Source organism: Podarcis pityusensis (assembly GCF_964106645.2).
Source record: "Podarcis pityusensis genome assembly, chromosome: W".
Lineage (NCBI taxonomy): Eukaryota > Metazoa > Chordata > Lepidosauria > Squamata > Lacertidae > Podarcis > Podarcis pityusensis.
In genome coordinates this window covers 8,098,619-8,118,305 of record NC_138045.1, presented here as the reverse complement: position 1 = coordinate 8,118,305, position 19,687 = coordinate 8,098,619, and the positions used below count along the sequence as shown (strand labels likewise).

General features: G+C 49.5%; 1 pseudogene across 1 annotated transcript in view; it reads left to right on the top strand.

The window, feature by feature from the left end:
* Nucleotides 1-5,530: 5,530 nt before the first annotated feature.
* LOC308467622 (inositol polyphosphate 5-phosphatase OCRL-like) overlaps nucleotides 5,531-19,687 on the top strand; it is a 38,326-nt pseudogene continuing 24,169 nt past the window's right edge. The window contains exons 1-5 of the transcript in view: nucleotides 5,531-5,538; nucleotides 11,985-12,103; nucleotides 12,777-12,863; nucleotides 12,979-13,229; nucleotides 14,669-14,722. The product of the transcript in view is annotated as an inositol polyphosphate 5-phosphatase OCRL-like (transcript). The remainder of the gene's footprint in view (nucleotides 5,539-11,984; nucleotides 12,104-12,776; nucleotides 12,864-12,978; nucleotides 13,230-14,668; nucleotides 14,723-19,687) is intronic.

The following is a 19,687-nucleotide window of genomic DNA, read 5'->3' as shown; positions in this document are numbered from 1 at the left end:
CAAAGTTCGTGGTTTTCAAAGTGACAGAGGTTCTGAATTCACTGGTTCTGCTTTACAGGATTTCTTTAGGGAGAAGGGGATTAGCCACCGTTTGACCGCTCCTTACTCTCCGCAACAGAATGGGCTGGCAGAGAGAAAGAACAGGACGGTGGAGGAAGCTGTGTCTGCGATCCTGTGGGACGCAGGGCTACCCGAAAAGTATTGGTCTGAGGCCTGGCACTACGTAGTTCATACGCAGAACAGAGTGTACAACTCTAGTGTAGGAAACACACCGTATTTCTTACTGCATGGAAGGAAGCCCAAGGTACACTACCTCCGTGTGTTTGGCTGTGAGGCTTGGGTGCTTATTCCAAAGGCTCTACGCAAGAAAGGTGAGCCAAGATCTAAAAGAATGATCTTTGTAGGGTATGAGCCTGGCTCAAAGGCCTGGCGGTTTGCGTACCCAAGTGGAGACCAGTCAAGGTTGGTTATCAGCAATAGCGCTGAGTTCTGTGAGCAAGCTGGTTGGAAGCATCTGCACGCTAATCCAGACGTGATTTCACAGCAGTTCTATAACTCAGATGTTGAGGAGGAAGAGGAACTTGTTGCTGGGGACCATGGTCCAGAGCAACAGGGTCCACCACAGGGACAGAGTCCAAGGCAGGGACAGCTCAGGATCCCTCAGAGGGGGGAACCTAGAACACCTCCTCAGGCAAGTGTCAAGTTTGAGCCAAAGAGTGAGCCTTCCTCACCTGCTGGACCAGCTGTAAAGCCCAAGAGGCGCAGCAGGTCAGAAGGGGAAGACACTGAAGTTGAGGATGATTTAGCTGGACCCAGTGAAGCAGCAGGGTCACCAGGATTCACACTGAGGAGATCAGCGAGGACAAGGAGGCCTCCTGATCGGTACGACGCTTCAGGCGTCTGGGTAGGTTCTGCAAGATGTGAACCTGAATCCTTCGAGGATATTCAGAGTTTACCTGAGGAAGAAGCAGGCAAGTGGCACAGGGCAATGGACAAAGAGATGAAGTCCATGAAAGATCTAGGGGTGTTCTCACTCACAGAGTTGCCACCGGGCAAGCAGGCTGTGAGTTGCAGGTGGGTTTACCGCTTGAAACCCACGGACGCCGGAGAGCCGCAGTATAAAGCCAGGTTAGTTGCTCGAGGATTTACTCAGAGGAAGGGAATACACTTCACGGAGGTGTATTCGCCAACGTCATGAGCGGAGACTCTGAGAACGCTTTTAGCTTGTGCAGCACAGAGAGGCTGGAAAGTAAACCACTTTGATGTGGATGTTGCCTACCTTAACTCAGATCTCCAGGAGGAGCTGTACATGATTCCTCCTCCGGGGTTTGAGAACTTAAGGCAGGATGTTGTGTGGAGATTGCACAAATCCATCTATGGATTACGTCAATCTGCTAGAAATCGGAACATGTGCCTGAATGAAGCCTTAGAAGAGCTAGGTTTCAGGAGAAGTGTTGCTGATAGTTGCTTTTATTTGAGAGGATCAGGGGCAACACAAGAGTATTTGCAGATTTGGGTTGATGACGTGTTATTCTTCTCAGAAACAGATGAACAGGCGGAGAAGTTTGCCAAAGAGCTAGGTAAACGATTCAAGCTTAAACAGCTTGGTGCTGTCAAAACCTATCTAGGTGTCAGTGTTGAGCGTGCACAGGATGGAAGCTTTTTGCTCAGCCAGAGAGGTAAAATCGAGCAATTGCTTCAGAAAATGAGGATGGGTGATTGTGCAGGACTGAGAAGTCCTATGAGAAGTCCTGCTCGAGTGTAGGCTGAACTCCTGACAGAAACTACGGAAGGGGAGGTTTTAGTTATGGGGATTTCACCATGCTCTGAAAAGGAAAACATTGATTTCAACAGCAGGCCTGCACAGCAGCAATCTACTCGCCTGCGAGTCTCATCATGATCAGTGGGACTTCTTCCCGAGCCGGCGGTGCATAAGATGGGCTGCACTCCTTGCACCCAACTTGTACCTAAAAGCTGCACAAGCCTGCACCAGAGAAGAGTGGAGTTGGAAGGGACCCCTGAGGGTCATCAAGCCTGGGGCAATGCAGGAATCTCAAGTAGACTATCCCTGACCGATGCCCCCCCGTCTTCTGTTTTTCCTCTCAGCCAGGACCCACAACAACGGAGACTGGAGGTGGGGGGAAAGATAAATTTTGACGAGGGAAAGGCAGTGGGGCAGATTTGTCAGGCGCACGCAGGCACAGCTTGAAGACTTTACGCAGAGAGGAACCCCACACGGGAGACACAGATACACAAGCACACAGAAGTCAATAACCCAAGAGTGGCTTCTAAGTGGGGGGTTGGCTGAGGACAGGGTTGGGCGGAAACGTGTGGAGCTTTGCAGAGGTGAGGCAGAAAGCGTTTGTCAGAGGGAAACTCACTTTCCCTTTTTAGAAACCGGCCAAGATCCCTTCTGCATTTGCAGCGCTGCCCCCAAAGTGACCCTTTCAATCCACTTGATATAGTCCAGCTGTAAGCACTGGTCTTCCAGGCAGAATGAAAGGCGGACCCACCAATCCCGCTTCCTTCCTGTCCCCTTCCTGCCCCCCTCCGTTCTTTGCTCACCTGCCTCCTTCCCGTCCTCTCCCCTGCCTGCCTCCTCCAGCCGGGAGCGCCCACCCACGACTCCCAGCTTCCCAAGCCTACAGTGAATGCCCCCCCCCCGCAGGATGACACCCAGTGCGGACCGCCCCCACCCTGCTCCGCCACTGCTCTGGAAGAAGCTGCTCTGCTGAGAGCAGGACATCTCTGAAGACTCGGCTGGGGCATCTTTGGCTAAGCAGATGTTGCTTCTTCGATGCATGTGGTGAAAGAGAGAAAGATGGCTGCCCTGCCCTGTGCTTTTGTCATTACCTGCACGGGTGAGGCCACACCCACCTTTAGTCACATGTAGAGGAAGTTTGTCCCAGTCCAGAAGAAAACAGGAAGTTTACCTGCTGGCTGGACAAACATTCCTCCCCATGTGTAAACATGTGCACTCTAGGAATGTTGTACTTGACTGCTCTTGTGTTTCACATCCCACAAGAGCATGTGGTGGGCCGGACTATATTTTGGAAAAAATAATGAACGGATTCCTATGCCCCACAAATAACCCAGAGATGCATTTTGAGTAAGAGGATACATTCTACTCATGTTAAAACACGTTGATTCCTGGACCATCCGCGGGCTGGATTGAGAAGGCGATTGAATCTGTACGCAATGTGGGAAGTTTTAAAAGTCAATGTCACCCCATGTTTGGGGTTCTTACTCCTGTGGGAACCTGTTGCGCAAGAAAAAAAGGAGCTTGGTCTACTGACCGCTGTTTTGCTCCAATTTGTGGCTGGAATCTCCTTCATTTCTGACCGCAAATACCCGCAGGCTCTGCCCGACGAGCTGGGCTGTTGAGTAGCCTCACACCCTGGAATTTTCCTCATAAATGCCAACTCACCCATAGAGGCAGAATAGGAAGCCAGCCCTCCAGGACTTGCTCCTCTGCTGTAAACATAGTTAAAGTTGAGCTGCAGCTAGTAAGACCAAGCACTGGGCGCCTCTCACAGAATCAAAGGCTAAAATTGGGTCGAGTGCTTCTCTCCAGAATCTCTTCCCAGGATTATGGCTTCACATGCCTCCTTCTAATAGCAAATTCATCTGGGGAGACCCGATAGACGGCGGCCAAACACATGGAAAGCACATTTGGTGGTGGGGAATAAGAGGGTGCTGCTCCACAAACCTTAAAAAGCACCCTCTCCAATGGCATGGCACTTGGATGACCCTGTGGTTCTACCCCTGGGGCTGAGGGTGAGGAAACAATTCCTGAGACAGCTAAAGTGCTGGTGGTGAAAAACCCACGTCAAATGAGACCAAACAAGGGTTAGAGCTCAACGTCGAGCCTACCAAGTGGCAATAGCGACGGTGAGGAGGACCATTGTTGCTGGATCTGTTGGTGAAAACAGTACCAGGAGACTCTTTCAGGTGGTTCATAGTCTAACAGAACCACCTTTGCCATCAGGGTCTGATACAGAGTCCAAGATCTCCTGTAATGACTCCTGTCATGAGTTTTTTTCCAGATAAAATTGCTCAGGTTTGGAAAGAGGTAGACTCCACCAAGGTAGGAGGGTGCCAGAGCTCTGCCTAGTCAGAGACATAATATGGCTTGCCAGTTCCCGGGGCCACGTGGAGGAGGGGGTAGGAGGGAGGGAAACAGACGGAGTATGCATGCGCATTCGACTGCCTAATGGCATCCACATCACCCAGGGGATCACAGCCACAGAGATAAGAAAAGAAGAGCCACCCCATTGTCTGGAGAGGTCACTTACCTGATCGCATGGACAAGCCGTTGTCATCGGACCCCAGTGATGGAAGCGTGCAGCTGTATTGAGGCAGCACTAACAATTTTGTGCCTGGGGCGACTGCCCCTGTGCCCCCACAGCCCACTATGCCACTGGGTCTAGTCAAGTTGGATGGGATCCATTACAACCTGTTGCCTCTGAGGATGTGGACAGACTTGAACAAGTGAAACCTACCACCTGAAGAAGCGATTGTTCAACTGCTTATTAAAAAGACATATTTGGACCTGGCCATTATGTCCAATTATTGTCCAGTCTCAAACTTTCCATTCCTCGGCAAGGTGATTGAGCGGGTGGTCACCAGGCATGTCTGGAGAATAATGCAAAATATAGATGTCTTGGCAAAATCTCAGGATATACTATAAATAGGTCCAAATCAGAGTTGATGTTATTAGGAAATATATATTTTTGTTCAACTGTATAAACAATACCAATTTCATACTTGTACTGAAAATGTTAATTATCTAGGCACATTACTACCATGAGATTTATCAGCAAAGTATTCCCCTCAGCTCTTACTCCTGACTAGGCTGCTTCTGTGGGAGAAGAGAGCTGTCACGTGCCTTGCCCGCTACCTTTCTAACAACCCAGCTGACCTCGGTGCATTTTGTCCTTTCCCTCAGGCAGCAAAATGTCTTAGGCTGGCCTTGGGCATAAGTACTCGCCAAGTTGCAACGTTCTGTTTCAGAACCCACTTGCATAAATTAAAGAAGGAAAAGAAGGGAATGCTTTTTTAAAAAAAATGATGTGCCCAGAACTCATTTCTCTGATCAGTGAGTAAGCCCAAGCAGCTCCCACACATCTGGCCTTAGGACTTCCGGAGCGGATGTGTGATCCCAAGCTATTGTTTGACATGCCATATTTTTCATTTCAGCATTGGAGCGCTCTTGCAGAGACTGTCCCTTTGTTCAGAATGTCACAGGCCCAGAGTGAAAAACTGACGCTCCTAATTTCAAGCTCAGGCCCTCCAGGTGTTTCTGGACTCCAGATCCTATAACCCCAGACCATTGGTCATGATGGTGATGGGCATTGGAGACCAGCAAAATCTGGAGGGACACAGATTCCCCACCTCAGCTGTAGAAAAATATGCTTTACTGTCTTAAGGCAGGCTTTGAAATGTGGATCCAGCAACTTCTGAGTTAAGGGGCAGACCAGCGATAGCTAATCCCATTTCAGGCTGAGGGCCACACTGATTCATGATCAACATGTCAAAGTAAGTGCCACTGAAGTGTAAAAGCGGGTGCAGGCATATATTTTTTTAAGGACCACATTGTTTGGGGCTTGGTGGAGTCACGAAAAGCTTTGGACCTCACAGAATAACAGCAAGGGATCCTCAGGAGAGGTCAGTTATAACAGTATTATTTCCCCCATATGTGGGGTGGAGTGGGGGGGGGGCAGGGCTTATACAGTGAAGTTGATCCTCCAGTGTGGGTTACTTTTGTTCAAAGCAAGATTCCTCTGGAGGGAGAGGATGTTGCAAAGTAAGTCAGAGGCAAAGCAGCCCAAAGCCAGATTCTGAGTTTGCACACATGATTTGCAGTGAGCCAAGGGCTGAATTGCTGCTGTTGTTTCATAGCCCAGAACAGCAGGTGTAGGCGAAAGGTCTAAAGTTAGACAACCAGGTCTTGGTGAAGGCATCCGCTGACCAGCAGGCCATAGAGAAGAGGAACGTCAGCATTTCAACTCTGAGCCAAAAGTTTGGCTTTTGCTATTTTTGGACACCCTTGGTCATGAGCCAAGTGTGATTCTCGAACTCTGAATGCTGACTTTGCCAAATCCATACAGGCCCTTTTCATCTCTCATGCTCAGCAAGTAGCAGCCACAGCTCAGGAGAGGATTTTTCATTTGCTCCTTTTCCATGGGATGGGGAAAACTCAACACTTTTAATCTTGTCTTATTTTTATGCAAATTGGGTGGTCTAAAACAAGGAGAGTTATATCTGCACCCTCTCTTTAGCACAGATGGCCTGCAGGAGAATTTCCTGTCCTTAAAAGTAAAACTGCACTTTTTTGGGAAGGCATTGTCTGCCACGTTTGCAGTTGAAGACAGAGCTTGGGAGGGGGGCAGGAATGTTCAGCAGAGGGCAACCAAAATTATCAAGGGGCTGAAGCAACTCCCAGATGAGAAGCTAAAACATTTGGGGCTTTCTAGTTTAGGGGGGAAATGAGTAAGGGAGGACACGGTCAGGGGTACACGCATAGTGTAGAGCAAGTGGAATGCGATCAGTTTTTCATCCCTCCATAATTCCAGAACCCAATGGGGCCATCCAATTGTGGGTTACTGGGTGGTGGTTGTTTTGATTTTGATTACAGTCGTACCTTGGAAGTTGAATGGAATCAGTTCCGGGAGCCAAAACGTTCAAGAACTAAGCTGTTTGAAAACAAAGGTACAAGAGCAAAAAAAGAGGACAGCCTGAGGCACTGCCAGCCCGAGCTGGAAAAAGAGGTGGGCGGGGTTGCCACTGCCATGCCCCTTTCCCCAGCTCGGGCTGGCAGGGGCCATGACGGGCAGAGCAGCCCAATCCCGAGCCACCTGAGCCCGAGACCCCAACAACTCACCCTCAACCTGGACATTTCCTTTAAAATGTAAAAAATCGCCAAGATAGGCATGTTGGTTCCCCAAAAGAGGACATGTCCAGGTTTCCCCAGACATATGGCAACCCTAAATTGTGGTGGAAGATGACCCTGAAAATACTGGCAAAGCCTTGTATGGTATGGCATGGAAAGGGGAACTAGAATAAAGGACTGAAAGGGCTGCATTAGTGAGGTTGTTAGTGCAAGTTTCCTTGGAATGAGGCTCAGCGGAGACTGTGGTGTCTTTATGATATATGGTTTATTCACACACATATACAACCTGAGCCGAAGATGGAGAGGCTCACAGCATTAACGCCCTAGAAGGTCTTGCTTCTTCCAGTTACAGCCTTTGAATCAAGAAGAAATCAGGCATGGCTCTCTCTCTGTGACTTCTGCCAACTTCCAGCCCAGCTCTCTCACACAACTCTGACCTTTTCCTTTTTCATTCCCAGCCAGGCGAGGGAGGAGGCCCACCCTCATTTGCCCTCTGGCACAGAGCAACCACAAGGTACATAGGTGGCAACTATGACCCTTGCTTGGTTAATTCAACAATGGAATCCTCCATTAGATTTTCACCCTTGCAGACTAGCTCCCAAACTCACAAGGCTGAGGGACTAGGCAAGACCAAGGCTATTTCAAAACCAGTTTTTAGGTGCATTTAGCTTTTAGCCCAATATTGATTGATGGGGAATGGAGGCTTATATTGGGATGGTTTGTGGTGCACAGCCCTGTCTTGTATTGTCCTCTTGTGTGTGTGTGTGTGTGTGTTTCATGGGCTTTTTGCTTGTTCACTGGGATCCTTCAGAAGGAAGAGACAAAAGAGTAGTGGCACAAAATATGTATGGTACAAAGTATGGTACAAAGAGTACCATAATAAAGGACAAGAGGAGATTATACCAGAAAGATATGGATGTCTCATACACCCCAGGTGGTGTGGTTGCTGACCTTGAGCCTGACATCCTGGAGAGCAAAGTCAAATGGGCCTTAGAAAGCACTGCTAATAACAAGGCCAGTGGAAGTGATGACATTCCAGCTGAACTATTAAATTTTGTTAAAGATGATGCTGTTAAGGTGCTACACTCAATATGCCAGCAAGTTTGGAAAACTCAGCAGTGGCCAGAGGATTGGAGAAGACCAGTCTACTTCCTTTAGAGGAAAAGGCCTTGAGGGGAGGACCTGTTGCCTCCACAATCCTTCCTAAACGTGCATAAGCTGAGAGGCAATTGTCCGGCAAATGTGGTGCTGTGGGGAGGCAGGAAGATTTTCCTGCAGTTAAGTATTTTCTAAGTTCCTTTCCCGAAACTTCCCCAAACGGTTCTGAAGCCTCTCTAACCTCAGAAGTCTTTTCCTCTCTCCGGAATTCTGGGATTCGAGGATAACTTCATGGAGAAGGAAAGAAACCTGCAGAATCAGCAAATGAGTGCCCACCGGGAGCCTCCACCCCCACCGCTGCCACCAAGCAGGCTGTAAGCAAGCCCACCACCTGTCCTCTTGACCCGTGCCCGTCTTGGCTGATTAGAGTGTGTCCAGACGAGGTGCGGGCCCCCCTGGGGGATATCATCAATTTGTCCCTTGGCACCGGGACATTCCCAGGGAACTGAAGGAGGCAGTGGTGTGCCCGCTCTTAAAGAAGACATCATTAGATCCCTTAGATCTATCCAATTACCACCCGGTTTCGAATCTTCCATTCCTGGGTAAGGTGATTGAGAGAGAGGTTGCTGAACAGCTTGGTAGGTTTCTGGATGAAACATCGGCTCTGGATCCATTCCAGTCCGGCTTCCGCGCTGCTCATGGGACCGAGACGGCTCTGGTCGCCCTAACAGATGATCTCTGCAGGCAGCTGGATCGAGGCGGGTCGAGGCTGCTGATTCTTCTAGACCTGTCAGCAGCCTTCGACATGGTCGATCACGAACTCCTGGACCACCGCCTTGCCGACGTGGGGATCCAGGGCACAGTCCTTCCATGGCTGTGCTCATTTCTCTCTGGTCGGGGACAGAGGGTGGCGCTTGGGGGGGAATTGTCATCGCGCCACTCCTTGGTGTGTGGAGTGCCTCAGGGTGCGATACTCTCCCCGATGCTTTTTAACATCTTTATGTGCCCCCTCGCCCAGCTTGTCCGGAGTTTTGGGCTGGGTTGCCATCAGTATGCCGATGACACCCAACTCTATCTGTTGATGGATGGCCATCCTGACTCGGCCCCAGACACACTGACCAGATGTTTGGAAGCTGTGGCTGGATGGTTACGTGGAAGCCGGTTGAAGTTAAATCCTTCGAAGACAGAGGTCCTCTGGCTGGGACGGGACGATATGGGATTGGGGGGGCAACTCCCATCTCTTGCGGGGGTGCAGTTAGTGCCAGCACCGTCCGTTAAGAGTTTGGGTGTAATCTTCGATACCTCCCTCTCTATGGAGGCGCAGATTACAGCTATAAGAAAGGCGGCATTTTTTCATCTCTGCCAAGCTAAGCAGTTGGCTCCTTACCTCTCTCGCCCTGACCTAGCCACTGTGATCCACGCGACGGTCACCTCCAGACTGGATTATTGTAACTCGCTCTACGTGGGGCTGCCCTTGAGACTGACCCAGAAACTCCAGCGGGTGCAGAATGCCGCGGCGAGACTCCTTATGGGGTCTTCGCTGCGAGATCACATTCATCCGGTACTATACCAGCTGCACTGGCTCCTGGTGGAGTACAGGATCAGGTTTAAGGTGCTGGTTTTAACCTTTAAAGCCCTTTACCCTCGTACCTACGAGACCGCCTCTCCTGGTATGCCCCACAGAGGAACCTACGGTCTGCAAATAAAAACATCCTGAAGGTCCCAGGCCTCAGAGAGGTTAGGCTGGCCTCAACTAGAGCCAGGGCTTTCTCGGCTGCAGCTCCAATCTGGTGGAACGCTCTGTCACAAGAGACTAGGGCCCTGCGGGACCTGACATCTTTCCGCAAGGCCTGCAAGACAGAGCTGTTCCACCAGGCCTTTGGTCAGGGCGCAGCCTGACTCCCTCCTCTGGCAACCTGCACAGAATTTTGCTTAACGGTTGCCATTAATTTGATTTTAATTAATTTTTATAATGAAATGTTTTTAGAATGTTGGATTATTTGATTGTTTGATTATTTGATTGTTGTTAGCCGCCCTGAGCCCGGCTTCGGCTGGGGAGGGCGGGATATAAATAAAATTTATTATTATTATTATTATTACTATTATTAGAGGTGTACTGTGCCCTCCCGCCTCCTTGCTTTTAAGGACCACTTGAGTTCTGTTCTCATCTCCCTGAGGCGTATCCGTGACAAGGAGAGCATGAGCAAGAAGCAACCCCAATGACCCACACTATGCGCCAGCTCTTTGTGCCTTCCACACATACGCAGTCCGGACAGAGAGAGGGACTCCTCCAGCACGTCCTCGCCAAGAGAGAGAAGGAATATGTCAACACCCAGAATTTCAGGTCAGATCATGCAAAAGTGCAAACACCATGCAAAGACCAGTGGAACCTGTATCAGATTTGGGGCTGGAGAAAGCGACATCTACATGAAAGCTTTATTGTTGGGTGCCAGGCAAAGTCTGTCCTGTTCACTCAGGCCACATGGGTGGGTAATGGAAAGTATTAGTTGTGGTGGGCAATTTTCCTTGGTGCCACATACTGAGCCGTGGCTTCATTTTATGAGCAGGACGGCAGCCTCTCCTCCAGGTTTGCACACCTCTCCCCCACCCCAAGCCTATTGGGAAGCTTCCACTTGGATTTTAAATTAACCACAGTTTGGTGTGTCCAGATCCTATGGTGGTTAATTTTACCAGCTTTGTAAACCCACGATTGGAAGTTGGCTTGTTTCAATGAGCCATGGTTCAAATGAAGCGGTTTGTGCAGCTTCAGACATTGTGACAAGATGCAGTTAATCCAAAACTGAAGCAAAACCTTTGGAACTCCTCCTAAAAGCTGTGCTGGAGGACAGGGAGGTGTGACACCCCCCCCTCCAACACTTGGTGTGGGTCATCCTTATAATGCTAAGCTTACTACTTCAAACAAAGTTTTTGCTTTGGTTATTTCCTCGTACTGTTAGTAGTAAGGTAAAGGTAAAGGGACCCCTGACCATTAGGTCCAGTCGTGGCCGACTCTGGGGTTGCGGCGCTCATCTCGCTTTATTGGCCGAGGGAGCTGGCGTACAGCTTCCGGGTCATGTGGCCAGCATGACTAAGCCGCTTCTGGCGAACCAGAGCAGCACACGGAAACACCGTTTAGCTTCCCACCAGAGCGGTACCTATTGATCTACTTGCACTTGGATGTGCTTTCAAACTGCTAGGTTGGCAGGAGCAGGGACCGAGCAACGGGAGCTCACCCCATCGTGGGGATTCGAACCGCCGACCTTCTGATCTGCAAGTCCTAGGCTCTGTGGTTTAATCCACAGCGCCACCCGTGTCCCACTGTTAGTAGTACCCAGTGGCCATTTGTTTTTCATGTCTGCTTTTATGATATGTTTATCAGTATGTGGTTAGCAGCTTCAGATGCTACTGTTTTACAGAGGCTGTTTAGCTTGCTCTTTTTACCCCTTTACTAGACAGGCTGTATTTCTGTGCTGTTTTCAGAGTCGGGAATGCCCATTCCTTCATGGCCAGCATGGAAACACAGAAGGCTAGCCATTTAGGAGGTTTGCAAAGAGGACAAGGGTGTTACGGGGTAATCTTCTAGCAAACCAGCTTGGCACAGCAGATCTGAGAGGTGGTTTTCTGCTCCCGGAAAGCCCGCCTGGAAACCAGGTTGCCAGGTGAATGAAGAATGGAGAGATCAACTAACTCACTTGCCTTCAAAGAATTTCTGGTTGCCTGTGGCTACTGGGATAGTGCTTAGATATCAGGCTGGCTGACACATCTTAAAAAATACAAGGAAAAGGCTTTTTTTCTTCCATTAGCAAAGCTCCTTTGGGGCCCAGAATAGCTAAGCTGAGGAAGAAGTGGCTGGTATTACTTGTTTGTTCTTGGTCCTGATCTTGCCTGCCCTTGCACACTCCTGTTGTCTTTGCATATTTAACCAGCCCGTCTGTTCCGATTGGAGTCCTATTCCTGCAGTTCCACATCCTTCTCTTTGGCACTTGGGCATTAGGTTCCAGGAGCTGGACCTGAGCACAGAGGCTTTCTTCTACTTGGACTCGACAAAGGAGCAAGAGTGGCTGACAGCTGTGGAAAAGGCTTTGCGTTCCAAGTCCAAGTACAAGAAAGTAAGTCCAACCCCACCCATTTCTTCAGCAGCCAGACAGCTGTCAGGAGCTGGAGTGAGGAGGAGGAGGAGGAGGAGGAGGTTAGCAAGAAAAAACACCTGGTGTCAGTGGTGTTTTATTCAAAAAAAGCCAACATTCTTTATTCAAAGAAACCCAAACCGTGCAGGCCTCGTGATCACAGAAACCTTTCCCAACAGGTCTTGCCCCAGTGAGGTAGTTGTGAAGGCTGAAGGTTGCTACCCTCCCACCACTCTCTGAAGTCTCCTCCTCCCCCTGGTCCTTCCCAAGCAACCTGAGACTCTGACACCTTGCCTGTCTTTGCTCCCTCCTCTTAATTTCTCTGTGTTCTGGGAGACCAGCAGGGAGGGGAGCTGATCGCAGCAGGATGGGGAGACCCCCTGGCTTCTTCAGCAGCCTTCCTGATCTCTGCCTCTTGACCCCCGCCTCCAGCCTCCACTTCTGCCTCGGATTCTGGGCTGCTGTTTGCCACAGAATCTTCCTGCCCTCCTGCCTCTTCAGTTTCCTCCTCTTGCTCACAGTCTGCTCCCTCTTCTCCCTCGGACGACTCAGCGTCGTCGTCCCCCCACCAGTTCCCTGGCTCTGAGCCTTCTTCCCTTGGGGGATCCCCAGTTGGTGCCACCTGCCACTCCTATCTGCATCCAGCCGGCCCAGGACAGCAAGCACTGTCAGGAAGGACCAGCTCAGCCGCATCAAGGAAGTGATGAGGGAGACAGTGGGCACAGGCATCATGGGGAAGATGGGGAGTAGACCCTGACAGCGGAATTCCCTACGTCAATCTTTCTTTCTGTCTGTCTATCTATCTGTTTTTCTAATCTCTGCCAACCAGTTCCCCCCTCTTTCCTGCTTGCTCTCTAACAGCCATCTTTGCTCCGCCCCTGCAGGGTAACAAGGGGTGTGTGGCCGTGAGGCTTGTCTGCAACAATACCAGCTTCTGCGTTGTCAATTCCCACCTTGCTGCCCACGTGGAAGACTTTGAGTGCCGAAACCAGGATTACAAGGATATCTGTGCCCAGATGAGCTTCCTGCCCCCTGACCAGGGTCTGCTGCAGCTGACAATCATGAAACACGAGTGCGTTTCGAGGGCTTGGAGGGAGAGAGCCTTGGCTGATGTAACTTGCTGGTCTCCGCTATCTGGAGAAGCAAATTGAGTCATGTTTCTGTAACTTTCCTGCCTGTGTGTAGCTCAGGGTAGGCAGCATTTGTTGTTGTTTAGTCGTTTAGTCGTGTCCGCCTCTTCGTGACCCCCTGGACCAGAGCACGCCAGGCCCTCCTGTGTTCCACTGCCTCCCGCAGTTTGGTCAAACTCATGCTGGTAGCTTCGAGAACACGGTCCCACCATCTCGTCCTCTGTCGTCCCCTTCTCCTTGTGCCCTCCATCTTTCCCAACACCAGAGTCTTTTCCAGGGAGTCTTCTCTTCTCATGAGGTGGCCAAAGTCTTGGAGCCTCAGCTTCACGATCTGTCCTTCCAGTGAGCACTCAGGGCTGATTTCCTTCAGAATGGAGAGGTTTGATCTTCTTGCAGTCTATGGGACTCTCAAGAGTCTCCTCCAGCACCAGAATTCAAAAGCATCCATTCTTCGGCGATCAGCCTTCTTTATGGCAGGCAGCATAGTGCTCTCCAAATGTTGATAGACCAAAATTCCCATAATTGCTAAGAACTGGCCTTGCTGACTGGGGCTCATGAGAGTTCCACTTCAGCAACACCAGGAGGGTGCAGTGTCGGCGATCCCTGCTGCTGCAGCTGCACCACTAAGGTTTCTACTAGAGCAGCCAGTAGAGAGCAACATAAACCGAGTGGCAGAGATGTACTAGATTAGATTATAGCAAATGTGGGCAACTTCTCCAGTGATCGGGATGGGAGTTGCAGTTTGTTAAGGGCAGTAATGCAAAAGCAGAGCGGCCATTTTGCATGGAGAAGGTTCCCGGCTCAGTCACCAGTGTGTGCAGATAGGGCTGGGCATGATCTCTGCCTGAAAGCTGCTGCCAGTCCATGTAGTCCGTCCTGAGCTTGATGGGTCAATGGTCTGCCTCAATATAAGGTAGCTTCCTATGTTCCTGTGTAGTACAGCAGGGTTTGGAGGGCCACAAGCGCCCTGCCCATGAATTCAAGAACCAGGGAAAATTCTAAAAGTCTTTGCTGAAAGGACATCAAAGCAGGGGCCAGGTGAACCTCTTTGGGAGATTATTCTGAAAGGTCGGGTGCCATGACTGAAAAGGCCCTGCCATACTTGAAAGAGCAGGAGTTCCCTGGGAAAGGGCTGCCCCTGCTAAAGATTCGAGTCAGTGGAGAGGCAGTGCAAAAATAAGTGGGCCTTCTTCTGGTACCCTTTTCCCAAACCTTGAAACACTTTAAAGGCCAAATGGGATACTCTGAATTGGGCCTGGAAGCAGTTCAAGAGCCAGTCTAGTTCACAGAGCACTAGCCTAATAGGATCATACTGCCCAATCCTAGTTATCAGTCTTACTACATATTGCAGGAAGTGGCAGCAGGCTGCCCCCCGCCCCCGTGAGCTAGCCTGTAGCTGTGGTTTCTTTGCTTTTTTCCAGCATTGTCATCTGATCACTAAAAATGAGCTTCAGAGACTTCTGACCTACGGCCAGGTGAGAGACATCTTTGTGTTATATGTGGTGGTTTAGGATATTGCCCTGTTTATTTCCTTTGTCTGGGATACCCCAGCCTAGGCTAGAGAAACCACTTTCAGACAGTTAGGAGCAAAGAACATAGGATGACTGCGACTTCTACAAATGCTTTTTAAGGTTGCAGGTTTGTGCAACCTGAATTAGAAGCAAGTCCCAATTAAGTTGGAGGGTTGCTTTGGAATAAGTAGGACTGCTCTGCAATTTCCCAGTTAGAGGGCTTTCCTAGCTCAGCACACGCTCCAGATGTTGTTGGACTCCCATCAGCCCCAGCATAGCTGATGTCCAGCAATATCTAAAGGTCTAAGGTTTCCTGCTCTAGGTTTTGCATCTGTCTGGAAAATCTGTGTTGCTCACATGTTCTTATCAGCAGAGACTTCCATTAAGTCCAATAAAATTGCTGATGCTTTTTGTTTTACATTTTTCTCTCCAAGGTTTGTGTGTTCATCATGTTGATGACCTTTCTCCCACTTGGCATAAGGATCATTGGTATTTTGTGTTGAAACAGAGGCCTGATTGCTGCACCTTATGGTGGATTTAAACTCTGTGAGCGTAGTCATGCCTTAGCCCTTTGAAAAGGATGCTGCAAGGAAGGCAAGGGGGGCAGCCTCAGACTTCCAACATATGCAAAACCATAATAAAACATTAAAAACTTCCCTAAAGGCTGTATAGTTACTTATCTCCTTGACATCTGATGGAAGGGTGTCCCACAGGGCAGGTGCCACTACTCAGAAGGCCCTCTGCCTGGTTCCCTGTAACTTCGCTTCTCACAGTGAGGAAACCGCCAGACAGCCCTCGGTGCTGGACCCTGATGCCTGGGCTGAACAATGGGGATGGAGACACTCTTTCAGGGCTGAGGCCAATTAGGGCTTTAAAGGTTGGCGCCAACACCGAGAATTGTGCTCAGAAACGTCCTGGGAGCCAACGTAGGATGCAAAATAATAATAATAATAATAATAATAATAATAATAATAATAATAATATCTTTATTGTCATTGCCCCCTTCGGGGACAACAAAATTACTTGACTGCTCCATAAAAACACTAATTAAACAATACAGTATAATACAGCAAGGGAGATTAGATGACTTTCAAAGTCCGGGCTTCCCATTCATGGCCGAGATCGCTCTGGAGAAGAAGCTGTTCTTAAGACGGCTCGTTCTTGTCTTCATCGTCCTGTATCTCCGTCCCGACGGCAAGAGCTCGAAGAGACAGTGACCAGGATGCGATGGATCTTTTACTATGTCCAGTGCCTTCCTATGGCACCTTGTGGCATAAATCTGCTCTAAGGTGGAGAGTGGGCAGCCAACAATGCTCTCTGCTGCCTTAACAACCCTGCACAACCCCATCCTGTCCTGGGTAGTACAGCTTCCGTACCACACACATAAGCCATAAGTAAGCACGCTCTCAATGGCACAGTGATAGAAGGCAAGCAGCAGTTTCTGCGGAAGATGGTTTTTCCTTAGTATTCTCAAAAAGTACAGTCTCTGCTGCGCCTTCTTCACAAGCCCCCTTGTGTTGACACTCCAGGACAGATCCTCTTGTAATTCAATGCCCCAAAATCTGAACATTGTTACCCTCTCCACACAGACCCCATCAATCAAGAGTGGCTGGACGTTGCTCTTCTGTCTCCTGAAGTCCACCACAAGCTCCTTTGTCTTCCTTGTATTTATGAGCAAGTTGTTAGCTCTGCACCACTCTGTCAGCCGCTCCACCTCATCTCTATAATCCGTTTCACCCTCCCTTTCAGGGATGAGCCCAATCACGGTTGTGTCATCTGCAAATTTAACAACCCTGTTATTAGGGTGAGTAGCGACACAATCGTACGTGTAGAGAATATAAAGGAGCGGACTGAGTACGCATCCCTGTGGTGTTCCTGTGTTAGTCTTAAGCATATTAGAGGTATAAGGGCCCAACCGAACCCTCTGGGGGCGGTCTGACAAAAAGTCCAATATCCACCCACAAAGTGATAACGGAAGCCGCAGATCTTCCAGTTTACACATCAGACGTTGTGGTAGAATGGTATTAAATGCCGAGCTGAAATCTTAAAAAAGCAGTCTGGCATACCCCCCCCCCCCCGCTGCTCCAAATGTGCAAGGACGGCATGGAGGGCAATCGCAACAGCGTCCTCTGTTGATCTTTTCATTTTATAAGCAAATTGGAATGTGTCCAGTCCCTCTGGTAGGCAGGCAATGACCAGCTTTTCAAAGCACTTCATGATTATAGGTGTGAGTGCTACTGGACGAAAATCATTCAGATCTTCCGGGTTAGATTTTTTTGCTATTGGAACGATAATAGAGGACTTTAGGCAGGATGGAACAATAGCCTGGGCTAGGGACCGATTTAAAATCCCAGTGAAAACTCCTGCTAGTTGATCTGCACAGTCTCTCAATACCCTTCCAGCTACCCCATCTGGCCCTGTGGCCTTCCTTGGGTTGATTCCCTTCAACACCTTCCTCATCTCTTCTTTTTCCACAGAGACTACTACATTCCTTTGTACTGATGATGGTAATGGTGGTGATGATGGCAAAGCCTTCACAGGGAGTGGTGGTGGTGTTGGCAACGCCTCAGCAGGTGTTGCTGCAGATGTTACTTCAAAACGGGCAAAAAAGGCATTCAAATCCTCTGTGAGGGATGCCCCTCCCTCGTCTGCCAGGGAGTCCTTGGATTTATACCCTGTTAATTCTTGTACACCTTGCCACACCTGCAAAAGGATGGTTTTGCAGTTGCTCATAGTGTCGGGGGTGTATTCTGGTGGCTGTTAACAGTTTGTATGGATTATTGGTACATATAACATTGTCTATTGGAGGTATAGCTAACCTGTGGTCTGCCAGATGTTACTGAGCTGCAGTTCCTGTTGGCTCCAGCCATCATGGCCAGTAATCAGGGATGATGGGAATTGTAGTTCTGCAGCATTGTGAGGGCCACGTGTCTGCTGCTCCTGAGTTAGAGGATTTTCCTGTCGTGTGATGCAGCAAAGTAATTTAAGATGACATGGGGCAAAAAAGCACAAGCATCCTGTACCTTTAATAATTGTGTATAAGATAGGATTTCAGCAGGTATACCCCTTTTTTTGCACTTGGCTAACCTACTAGTAGGGACGCGGGTGGCGCTGTGGGTTAAACCACAGAGCCTAGGGCTTGACGATCAGAAGGTCGGCGGTTTGAATCCCCGCGACGGGGTGAGCTCCCCTTGCTCTGTCCCTGCTCCTGCCAACCTAGCAGTTCGAAAGCACGTCAAAGTGCAAGTAGATAAATAGGTACCGCTCCGGCGGGAAGGTAAACACTGTTTCTGTGTGCTGTTCTTGTTCACCAGAAACGACTTAGTCATGCTGGCCACATGACCCGGAAGCTGTACGCCAGCTCCCTCAGCCAATAACGCGAGATGAGCGCTGCAACCCCAGAGTCGGTCACGACTGGACCTAATGGTCAGGGGTCCCTTTACCTTTACCTTTAACCTACTAGTACTTCACCTTGGTCTTCCAGCACAACAGTGGCTGTTAATAGACTCCATTGTCAGGCAACAGGGGGTCTTTTGCTTCTCTGTCACGGCTAAAATGGCCGCTGTTTCTTTAATGCGAATAAAGCTGGGTCAGCACGACTCAGCGGCTTGCAGCAGGTTGTATATATATAGTGAGAAATGTTAGTCTGAGACTTAGGCTGGTGTTTGGGTTGGTTGGTGCTGGTGTGTATAGTTATTCAGTCGTGTTTTGCACAAAGACTTTTAAGAATAAAACTCTGCAAGCATATTCTCGTGGACTCTCTTATGCAGACAAGGGTCCGAGGACCAGGCTGAAGAGACAAAGGGAGGTCAGAACCCTTTCCTTCTTTTTTTTGCTTTTTACAAACACTGACAGATTATGGGCCCAGTGTTTCTGAGCATGTGCAGAGTGCAAAACGACTGACAGCATCTCAGCAGGGAGCTGGTGAGTCCTGGTGGTGTACAAAGCCCGTGGCTGTGCGTTGGAGCAGTTGGTGGCAAGCTGTAACTGTCTGCAGCGACGCTGGAGCGGCTAGGATCTGAGGATCTGGAAAGCACTCAGCGTCAGCTACTGGAACAGTTTGAACTACTGGAGGACCACAGTAGGCGACTCACAGAGCGGCTACACCAGTTGCAGGGCCAGGCAGGACCTGAGGGTCAACAGAGGCAGCAGCTAGAAGCCGGTGAGTGCCAGCCAGGACCATCCAGTCGGACTCTAAAGAGAGAGTCAGGAGAGCTTGCTGGAGACCCCACAGAAGGGGCTCAGCAAGCACCAGCAGAGATGGCAGATTTCCAGTCTTCCCAAGAGATGGACTATGGGAATGTGTTGAAACTGAGGTTTTGAGGACTGACTCTGCTGAGAAAAAACGGCTAGATGAAAGGGCTCGTGCCCCAATTATGCTGTGTTTGAGCAACTCTCAGTTATTGCATGTAGCAAATGCCAGCATAGCGTTTGAGTGATGGAATTTATTAAGGGCAATGCATGTCAGAGAAACTGCTGGAACTATAATTTCTCTGACCAGAAGGCTGTTCAGGACTGTTATGAAAGAAGGTGAGAGTTTGGCAACTCATCTTCAAACGCTGAAATCTCTGTTTCTTCAACTACAGCAGAGAGGTAAGCATTATGATGAGACTGACCAAACCTACATTATCCTTTCAAGTTTGCCTGAAAGCTGGTTGCCTGTGATTAACAGCACGGAGAGTATGCCTCCCCGAGATCTGACCCTTGAGTAGGTGGTTGGAAGATTGACCGAAGAAGCAGAAAGAAGATCAGATAGACAGGCTGAACCCCAAGAACGGAGGAGTTACAGCCGAGGGGGCCAGCAGCAGAATCTGCCAATGGAGCAACGCCAAGGTTTGGACTTGGCCATGGCGGTGAGGAGGTGCTATAGATGCAACCAAGCCGGGCATCTCCAACGTCAATGCAGGGCAAGACTTCCAGGAGACGACG